The 10,991-nt window shown below is 42.3% G+C and overlaps 1 pseudogene; it reads left to right on the forward strand.

Moving 5' to 3' along the window:
- Positions 1–690: 690 nt before the first annotated feature.
- On the forward strand, positions 691–2,018 carry LOC106001704 (annotated as a pseudogene).
- The last annotated feature ends 8,973 nt before the right edge of the window (positions 2,019–10,991 follow it).

Raw genomic sequence — 10,991 nt, forward strand, 5'->3', positions numbered from 1 at the left:
CCACTCAAAAACTGGAAGTGGCACTGTGGCTCAAGCAGTAGAGAGCTCCCCTTGAGCTGAGAAGCACAGGGATAGAGCCCAAGCCCAGAGTTCAAGTCCCACGACTGACCAAAAAAAAAAAAAGATGAGGAATACAGATTAAGTAACATTGAGCAGTCTCTTGTAAAAGCAGCATTCAGAAACTCTAAACATACCTCCATAACAATAGTAAAGATCTCCCATTTCTCAGAATTTTAGAAGGAACCTGAGCATATCCCAACTGTTCACAAATGTGAACCTCTTGGCGCTGAATGACAGTTGGAGTTGAAGGCAAGACTTCATTCTTCATCTCATCATTGTGGTAAGAGGTCATAGAATGTTCACACTGAGCACCTGCCAACATACACATTGACATCGTATTGTTTCAAAAATAAATCCCACAACCACATGTTACTATAATGTCTGGATATGAAATCATTTTAAAATGGCAAAGGAGAGCATCAATCAAAATGTACTTTCATTGATTGAAAATTTCAGTGTGAATTTTAAAAAAAAACAATAAAATTGGATTGGAGGAAACCCCATCACTGGAGCCCGTGAACTTCAAGATCCAGGGCCCAGTCTCAGCCTTGATGCCACTCCTGCCACCACCCAGAAGCCACTGAAACCCTGTCCGTCCTCCACCATCTACTCAGGACACAAAATCCAGTCATGGGTACAAATGAGCTGGTACAGAAGGCCAAACTGACCTAGCAGGCTGAGCAATATGGTGACATGAAGTCTGTCACTGAGCAAAGAGCTGAATTGTCTAATGATTAAAGGAATCTTCTCTCAGTTGCTTACAGAAATGTTATAGATACCTATAGGTCATCTTAGAGGGTCATTTCAAGTATTGAGCAAAAAAATGGAAGGTGCTGAGAAAAACAGCAGATGATGAAGAACACAAAGAGAATCAAGAATGAGCTAAAAGATAGCTACAATGATGCACTGTCACTTTTGGAAAAGTTCTCTATCCCTAGTGCTTCACAAGCAGAGAGCAAAGTCTTGTATTTGAAAATGAAGAGAGACTACTATCACTACTTGGCTGAGATTGCTGCTGATGATGACAAGAAAGGGATTGTGAATCGTTCATAACCAGCATACCAAGAAGCTTTTGAGATCAGCCAAAAGGAAATGCAAGCTGGGTGCTGGTGGTTCACACCTGTAATCCTAGCTACTCAGGAGGCTGAGATCTGAGCATCACCGTTCAAAGCCAGCCCAGCCCGGGCAGGAATGTCTGAGAGACTTTTTTTTTCTTGTGAAAATAGTGTACAGAGGGGTTACAATTACATGAGCAAGGTAATGAGTACATTTCATATCAAGCATTGTTGCCCCCTCCTTTTTTTCCCCATCCCATCCCTTCCTATCTCCCCCTCACATCTCATCACACCCTCCACCCCCATGTGCCAAAATTGTAAAAATCGTTTTTTCGACATAACTTCTTGTACTTCTTATTGTTGCAATGGGTCCACCTGTATCCCTATTTAAACAATTTGTTTTTTCCCTTCCCCTCCACAAATTATACAACATCAAATACAGTGAAAACAGGGGTTATACCATCAGGGAGGGACATACAAAGCAATAAAGAAATCTTATAAATATGTTAGAAACAATAGCAAGATAGAAACATTTGAGACTCTTATATCTGATAAACCTCTCAGAAAACAAGAAGTGGCACTGTGGCTCAAGTGGTAGAGCACTAGCTTTGAGCTGAAGAGCTGAGAGACAGCGCACAGACCCATAGTTCAAGCTTCACAACTGATAAACCTATCAGTTTGGGTCTGGCCCTTAACTTCTCAGTGTTTTATTATGAAATTCTGAACTCCCCAGAGGAAGCTAGCTTTCTTGCAAAGACAGCTTTTGATGAAGTCATTGCTGAACTTGATACATTCAGTGAAGAGTGGTTCAAAGACTGCATGCTAATAACGTAGTTACTGAGCGAAAAGTTGATATTGTGGATATAAGATGAAGTGAAAGCAGGAGAAGGAGGGGAAAATTAAATGGCTTTCCAACTTTTGTCTGCCTCATTCTAAAATTTATACAGTAGACCATTTGTCATCCATGCTGTCCCACAAATAGTTTGTCGTTTATGATTTATGACAGGTTTACGTTGCTTCTATTTGAATTTCTATATTTCCCAGGGTTTTTTTGTTGCTTAATATTAGGGGAATAGATATTGCCCATTAACTTTTAGTGAGCTATCTGTTTTCATCTTGAAATGACCAATATGAGGATGTAGAATTTTTATACAAGTTGTAAATGTTTGGCATGTACTTTGGTACATGGTGACTTCACAAAGGCCAGTGTTAAAACTGCTTCCATAAATGAACCCTTAAATATGTATTTTAATGTTTTCGTTTCTTTCATGCATGTGTTTCTAACGCATTTATAAGATTATTTCTTTGTTGCTTTGTATGTCCCTCCCCCACAGTGTAACCCCCGCTTTCACTATATTTGATGTCAGTATAACATGTGGAGTGGGGACAAACAAGTCGTTTAAGGATTCAGGTGGACCTATTGCAACAATGAGAAGTACAAAATGTCATGTCAAAACCAGCTTTACAATGTCGGTGTGGGGGGGGGAGGGGGGAGGCTGGGAAGAGAGGTGAAGGGTAAACAAAGGAGGAGGCTGCAATGCTTGGTAAGAAATGTATGCATTATCCTGCCCATGTAATTGTAACCCCTCTGTACAGTATGTTCTCAAATAAAAAAAAAACTGCTTCCATGTCAAAGTGAAGAAATCTTCCTACATATTGGTTTGTATTGGTGGAGAATAAAAGGGAAAACTGGTTCCAGGCACAGGTGTAGTTATTTTGGATATTAGAAAGTTTGGGCGCACTTGCAGGGCTGTGGTACAAACATATTCCATGGCTGTTACATGCTGGAATCATGTATTTCTGTGGAAGAGTTATCTCAGTGTGCACACCTTAGAGTACAGCACTAGAAGTATTCTTTGAGACAAAGTTGCGTCTCAATTAACTCTGGATAAGGGCAGAAATGGTTCACATTCCATTATTTGTAATGTTTGCTCATTATTTTTGCTACACATTTTATTTGTATCTAAATGTTTTAGGCAACCCACGAACAAATGTAAAAGTAAAGATGCAGTGAAAATGAACTGTTTGGTAATCATTATTACTACTTTCTCTACAACTTTCATGTAAATTAGTCTTTTGGTTTTGAAACACCTCAAAAGAAATTGTGTATTATTATAAACTTGTTCCTCACTCCCTTTTGGCAGCTAATGGGCTTTCACCAAGTTTAAAGTGCAAAGTTTATCACAATAACAAAAATACTAATCTATCTAATAACCATCTCCTACAGAGCCAAGTTTTTTCTTTGGGAGGGGAAAATTGATTTGAAAATATGTTCCAGTTAAAATTTTGATATATAGCATTTTCTAACTTAGGAAGCCACAACATTTTTGACCCATCATGACATTGGTTAGCATTAGCTATAAATTCTGTTTTGGTTTTTGAGAATTTCTTGATTCAGTTTGCCTTCTGATTTTGGTAATTTTATTTGTCAGGTGCACAGGATTACCTTCCTTTTTTTTAGTCTTCTTTCTTGTCACCAACCATTCCTCCTTGGTGGCCATGTACTTTGGAAAAGGTCACATGACTCTCCTTACTGTCTAAGATCCCTTGCTTTCTTTGCTTCCATCCCACAAACTATTAACCTCATCCTCTACTGAAGCACATCTCACCTTACTTGATGAGACTGTATATCTCCTATAAACTCTATCCCAAATGGTCTGCCATTGTTTGCCTTTAAATCTTCTCTAAGTAATGATGGGTCTGAGTTATGCCAAATCTCACCCTACAGAATATTTCCTCAGAATGTTACAGAAGACACCAAATAAAAGTGCCATTTTAAAAGACAGGTGGGGCTGAGAAGGTGGCTCAGTGATAGAGTGCTTGCCTCACAAGCATAAGGCCCTAGTTTCTATTCCTCAGCACCACATACACAGAAAAAGTCAGAAGTGGTGCTGTGGCTCAAGTGGTAGAGCACTCCCCTCAAGCTGAAGAGCTGAGGGACAGCGCCCAGGCCCCACGTCCAAGAAAAAAAAAGATTTTTTTTTTCTTTCAGAATGTAAGATCCTCCAGAGCAGGGACAATATTTTCTGTATGTTCTATTGTGTCCAGTACACTGCAAATGCTCAATAAATACTGATGACTGGAGGCAAAGAAAAATCTGCTGTCCTTGGAAATATCAACTATACCAATTACTATTTTTGAGTTTGATATAGTTCTAAAATAAAAACTGCCATTCTTTCAAAGACAAACATAGACACATGTGTATATAAGCACACATACAATGCTTTGGAGTAATCAGATTACATTTCATTAATATGAAATATTAAATCAGTGTTTTGTATAAATCAGTACAAACTCATCCAGTCAATTGAATCCATCTAGACTCCTTCATAACACCTGTAAACTTATCAGATCTTTTGCACAAGCATTAATCCTCCTGAGTTAGCTCATGTCAGAAGAAGCCACAACAGGACACAAGATGTATTATCAGGACCTTAAAAATAGGCCCACAAAAGAGGTGTGATCAGTTTTGAAAGAAGGGATGGATATGAGTAAGATTATTAAATTATTTGGGATTGAAAATCAAAGAAATGAAGATCTCTACAAAGAAGGGGACTAAAAAGAAAGGAAACACCTCTGAGGTCCAATCAGTCCAGTGTTCATGTACAAGTCTTCCAGGGGTGATGGGCCACAGTGTGATGCCCAGGGGCCCACATGCTTAACTGCTCAAGGCAGGATGAGATGAAGTCTGGGAGCCTGTATACAGGAAGGCTGAAGGTCAAGGCAGAACCTCTATAAGAGGGGTCCTTTGTGTGTAATCCTAGTTACTCAGGAGGCTGAGATCTGAGGATCAGGGTTCAAAGCCACCCCAGGCAAAAAAAAATCTATAAAACTTTTTTTTCTGCTAGTCCTATGGCTTGAACTCAGCATCTGGGAGCTATCCATGAGCTCTTTTGTTCAAAGGTAGCACTCTGTGCCACAGCACCACTTCTAGATTTTTCTGTAAATAATTGGAGATAGGAAACTAACAGATTTTCCTGTCCAGGCTGGCTTTGAACTGACATCCTCAGATACCAGCCTCCTGAGAAGCTAGAATTAAAGGCCTGAGCAATTGACACCTAGTTCATACGAAACTCTTATCTCCAAGTAATCATAAAAAGCCAGAAGTGGAGGTGTGGAGCATAAATATTAAGGGACAGCACCCTGGCTTGAGATCAAGCCCCAGGATCAACAGAAGGAATAGAAAAGAAATAATCTGAAAATCACAAGCCAGGAAGATGCAGGATATGGAGCAGAAGGAGTCTACTGTGTTTATGTAGCAGATAGACAAGGTGAGACCCAATGAGGCCAGAGGTCTGTGGAGCAGGTAAGACACTTGCCTAAGTGTCTCCTAGGATGGCAACATGCAGCATTTTGCATCTGTACCAGCAGGTGGCACTAAAACAACAAGGTTAGGCAGGCCTAGTTGGTTGGCTCTAAGTAATGAGCAGGTGATTTTGTATATTTGTCAGGTGTTGTGGGTGGAATGGGGTGAACTGAGGCCCTTCAGGATTCCTTCATTCTTCCATTATCTTGTTCATCATTCCATTTTACAGATGAGGAAAGCTCTGAGATGATTTTTAAAATTAGTTATTTGCCTGATTTTTGCTAGCATTGGGGCTTTAACTCAGAGTCTGTCACTCTTACTTGGCTTTTCTTCTCAAGGCTGGCACTCTTCCCACTGGAGCCATATGTTCACTTTTGGGATTTTGCTGGTTCATGGGAGAAAAGAATCTCTCAAATATATCTGCTGGGGCTGGCTTTGAACTGAGATCTTCAGATCTCTGCCTCCCCGAATAGCTAGGATTACAGTCGTAAGCCATCAGTGAGTTGTTTTAGAGATTATTTTTTAAAGTAACATTTTTTTTATTGTGAAAATACTGTACAGAGGGGTTACAATTACATGGGCAAGAGAATGAGTACATTTCTTATAAGATAATATTTGTTCATCCATGGTGTGTGTGTGTGTACCCTCGTGCACGCACACACACACACACACAGAAGCAGGGACATTGTCCAAGCCCAGTCAAAGGACAGAGCAATGTTCACACCAACCATTTATTGTCCAGTGGTCTTAGATTTTGGGTGAGGGGAGGGGAGTGTTCTGTTACTCCCTGCCTTTTGGGCTATTCCTATTCCTTCCTGGTGACTACTTTGTTTCTCATCACAGACTCCCAAAACTCTCCTAGGGAGAACATCCTTTCTACCAGAATGGGAGTTCAGGGCTGCCACCCCCAAGATCTCATGTCTTTCTTTCCAGCTGTAGGCTTTCTCATTATGGGAAGAACATGGGCTCACTAGCCAGGGATCATAAATTAGCCACCTTTACTGCCTTAACCTGAAACCTGCCACATCCCTAGATGGAGGCTAGACACACAGACTTCATTCCTTCATTCTGCAAGCCATTCCTTTGCCACACTGCACATGGCAGCATGCGTGATCTAGGAAGGGTCTCAGATCAGTAGATCTGAGATAAATAGTAACAAACAGATATGGAAAAATAACATAGGAAGGATTCTGGAGGCGGTTCAAAGACAACTTGGGTAGGAAAAGTCCCTAGACTTACCTTCAAAGAACCAGCAAATATTCCAAAGTGGGGCTGTGGTTAAAGTGGCAGAGTTCCAGCCTTGATCAAAAAAGTTAAGGGATAGTGACTAGGTTCTGAGTTGAAGCCTCATTACCAACAATAGATAGATAGATAGATAGATAGATAGATAGATAGATAGATAGATAGATAGATAGATTTTCTGTGTACTGGTATTAGCTACTCAGGAGACTGGGAGTGAGGCAAGAATCATGGTGTGCAGCCAGACAGGAAAGTCCATAAGACACTTATCTTCAATTAACTATCAAAAAGCTGAAAGCAGAGCTGTGGCTCAAGAGATACAGAGATAACCTTGAGTAGAAAGGCTGAGGGACAATGTGCAGGTCCTAAGTTCAATTCCCAGGATGAGTGTGCACACATGCACGCATGCATACATACACACACGTGTGCGTGCGTGCATACACACACACACAGAGGAAGATACAGTAGTATGACCATGGGGTGTGGGGTATAGAGGGGGTGGCTGACTGGGAGCTGTGTTTTGGGTGTGGTGCTAGGGACAGAACTGGAGGAAGGGTCTCCTACAGGCCTAGGAATGGGGACTTCAGTAACAGGAAGAGCCAGCATCCAAATCTAAGGGAGAACAGCAAACGGGGAGGAGACAGAACTCTACACAGTTCTAGATTGTTCTGCAAGATCTTAGTGTGGTAGACAGGTGAATGAATGTTCTCTTCATGGCCTTCATCACTCTGGCTATTAGTGGACCCCCTTTGTGTGTATGCAGGTCCTTGGTGTGTATGTATGCAGGTCCTGGGGCTTGAATTCAGAGCATGGACATTGACCTTGAGCTGTTTATGCTCAAGGCTAGCATGCTACTTTTTGAGGAACATCTGTGCTTCCAGCTTTTTAGTAATTAAAGGGAAATGAGTATCTCATAGCTCATACCTGTAATCCTAGCTACTCAGGGAGCTAAGATATGAGGATCATGGTTCAAAGCTAGCCCAAACAGGAAATTCCATGAGATTTTTATCTATAATTAACCAACTGAAAACTAGAAGTGTTGCTATGGCTCCAAGTGGTAGAGTGCTAGCCTTGAGCAAAAGAGTTCAGGAAAAGCACTTAGGTCCTGAGTTCAAGCCTCGGTACTGACTCCCTCCTACCCCCAGTACTAACTCAAAGAAGTCTCACAAACTTTCATGCTCAGGTTGGCTTTGGACCATGATCTTCAGATTTCAGCCTCCTGAGTAGCTAAGATTACAGGTGTGAACCACCAGCATCTACCTCACTTGACTTTTCACTCAAGACAGCCCTCTACCTCTTGAGACACAGCTCCACTTCCAGTTTTTTTTTTGAGTAACTGGACACAAGAGTCTGTTGGATTTTTCTTCCCAGGCTGACTTTAAACCATCATTCTCTGATCTCAGCCTCCTGAGTAGTGAGAATTACAGGTGTGAGTAACGAGCACCTGGCTACAGCTCTCTTCTTGTCCATTTTTCAGTCCCACCAACCTCCCTAGCTTCCTGCCCTGGCTTTTCACTCCCTTGCTATCATTGGTGTTGATTGTCACTCCCTCCTATTTTGAATGAATCACTCAGTCTCTGGTCCCAGGAATCTACTGCAATGCTATTATGATGACTAGGGCAAACATAAGGAAATAAGCCAGGGATAGACAGTATGGAATCTGAGCCTGCTGCCTCTTACATCTGCCACAGTATGAGTGATCTTGGGGCTTCTGATAAATGCCACTGCCCTCTTGGAGACCTCCAAGGAGTTAGATGAATGCCCACTCACTGCAGGCATGCCAAGTCCTGGGGTGGCGCAGGGCACTAAGGCTCCTCCTGTACTCCACTGCCACCACTGGGACTGTGAGAGGTCACCTCCGTCTTCTGAGCCTTCATTTCCTCCATAGTTCACAGACATTGTCCTTAAACCCTTGCATTCCAATCCCTTCTCTTTTCTCCTGGATCTTTGCCAGAAGTCTCATACTTATGATTTTTGGGCTTTGCTTTTGACTAAGCCGATCTGTCTGGTGCCAGCCTGGAAATCACACCATTATCATCATCCTTTCTTCATAGAGAAGAGAATGAATGGGGATTAAAGGTTTGTGATGATGAGATGGGAAAATGGAGACCCAGTCTTTGAATCAGTTTGTTAAAGAATATTAAAAACATGGAAGTGGCGCTGTAGTTCAAGCAGTAGAGCACTCGCCTTGAGCTGAAGAGTGCAAAGACAGTACCAGGCCCAGAGTTCAAGACCCACGACCGACAAGAAAAAAAAAAAAGAATATTAAGAACAAGCCAGGCACTGGTTCCTGTCTGCCATTCAAGCAACTTAAAGAGGCTGAGATCTAAAGACCTTGGTTTGTAGTCAGCCTGGGCAAAAAAGCTTGTGAGATTCTTACCGACAATTAAGTTTTAAAAAGTCAGAAATGGGGGCTGAGAAGATGGCTCAGTGGTAAAGCGCTTGCCTTGCATGCCTGAGGCCCTGGGTTCCATTCCTCAGCACCACATAAGCAAAAAGAAAAAAGCTGGAAGTGGTGCTGTGGCTCAAGCAGTAGAGTGCTAGCCTTGAGCTGAAGAGCTGAGGGACAGCGCCCAGGCCCAGAGTTCAGGCCCCACAACCCGAATCAAAAAAAAAAAAAAGTCAGAAATGGAAGTGTGGCTTAAGTGGTAAATACCAGACTTGAGCAGAAAAGCTAAGCAAGAGAGCAAGCCCTAGTATCAGAGCACTCGCACATGCATGCACACACACACACACACACACACACACACACACACACTAAAATGTGTTTTAAATACTGACCCATAAACCAGCACTTCTAGGTGAATCTATTCTTTTTTCAAAACCCTTGGCTAAGGCTGGCTTCATCAGCTTGAGGTCCCAGAATAAATTGCATCAACACTGAAGATCCCTAAAAAAGCCAAAGTAAGGACACCTGGTAGGAAATTTTGTATCCCACCAGGAAGGTTGAAGACACAGACCACAGTTTGTTAAAATAAATACTTAAATAAAAAGGGATGTGGATGTTGGTGGCTCATGCTCGTAATCCTAGCTACTTGCGGGGCAGAGATCTGAGGATCACTATTTGAAGCAAATCTGGGCAGGAATGTCTATGAGTTTCTTGCTTGCTTGCTTGCTTTCCTTTTTATTTTTTGCCAGTCTTGGGCCTTAAACTCTAGGCGTGGGCACTGTCCCTAAACTTTTGCTTAAGGATTGCGCTCTATCACTTGAGCCATATAGCCACATCTGGCTCTTTCTGTGATTGACTGGAGATAAGAATCTCCCGAACTTTCCTGCCTTTACTGGCTTTTAAACCCAGATTCTCAGATCTCTGCCTCCTGAGTAGCTAGGATTACAGGTGGGAGCCACCAGAATAGGCTGTCTGAGACTCTTATCTCCAGTTAACCACCAAGAAAACTGAATGGAGGGCTGTGGTTCATGGGGTTGAGTGTTAGCATTAAGCAATAAAACTTCAGGGACAGGACCCAGACCTTGAGTTCAAGGCACAGGACCACACAAAAATAATAGAGAAGTAGCAAGGGGACAGCGGGAGGAGAGACTTACCATTCATCAAATACAATAGTCTAGAAGCTGACAAGGTGCTGACCCAAGTCACAACCAATCATCTATTTGAAGAAGCACAGTGACAACCAAGTAAATAAACAAATATGTGAAGCAACCATAGCAAGATCAACATTGCAGGTGAGAGGGCTTTAAAGGGGTCATTGTGAGTCAAGTGCTGGTGGCTCACACTGTTATCCTAATTACTCAGGAGGCTGAGATTTGAGGATCCTGTTTCAAAGCCAGCCCAGGCACTAAAGTCCATGAGACTTTTATCTTCAATACACTACTCAAAAAAGCTGTGGCTCAAGTGGTAGAGCACTAGCCTTAAGCTCAAGGACAGGGCCCAGGCCCTGAGTTCAAGCCCCAGTCATCAGACTTTAGCTTCCTGAGTAGATAGGATTACATATGTGAGCCACCACAGCCAGACAACCCTTTATTATATATTATCTCATTTAATGCCATAACTGCCCCAATAGGAGGGCTCAGTCTGAAAGTATCAGTTCTCATTTACTTTCAGTCAATGATCAGGTCTGTTTTCCCACTGAAAGTAGTCTTGTCTCTGGGAGGAGGATAAAAATCCCTTGTTTGGTGCATCCTATATTACAAAAGTGATGAAAGGGGCTGGGAAGGTGGCTCAGTGGTAGAGTGCTTGCCTTGCATGCATGAGGCCCTGGGTTCGATTCCTCAGCACCACATAAGCAAAAAGAAAACAGCCGGAAGTGGCACTGTGGCTCAAGTGGTAGAGCGCTAGCCTTGAGCTGAAGAGCTGAGGGACAGCGCCCAGATCC

Source organism: Dipodomys ordii, unplaced genomic scaffold (assembly GCF_000151885.1).
Source record: "Dipodomys ordii isolate 6190 unplaced genomic scaffold, Dord_2.0 Scaffold371, whole genome shotgun sequence".
Lineage (NCBI taxonomy): Eukaryota > Metazoa > Chordata > Mammalia > Rodentia > Heteromyidae > Dipodomys > Dipodomys ordii.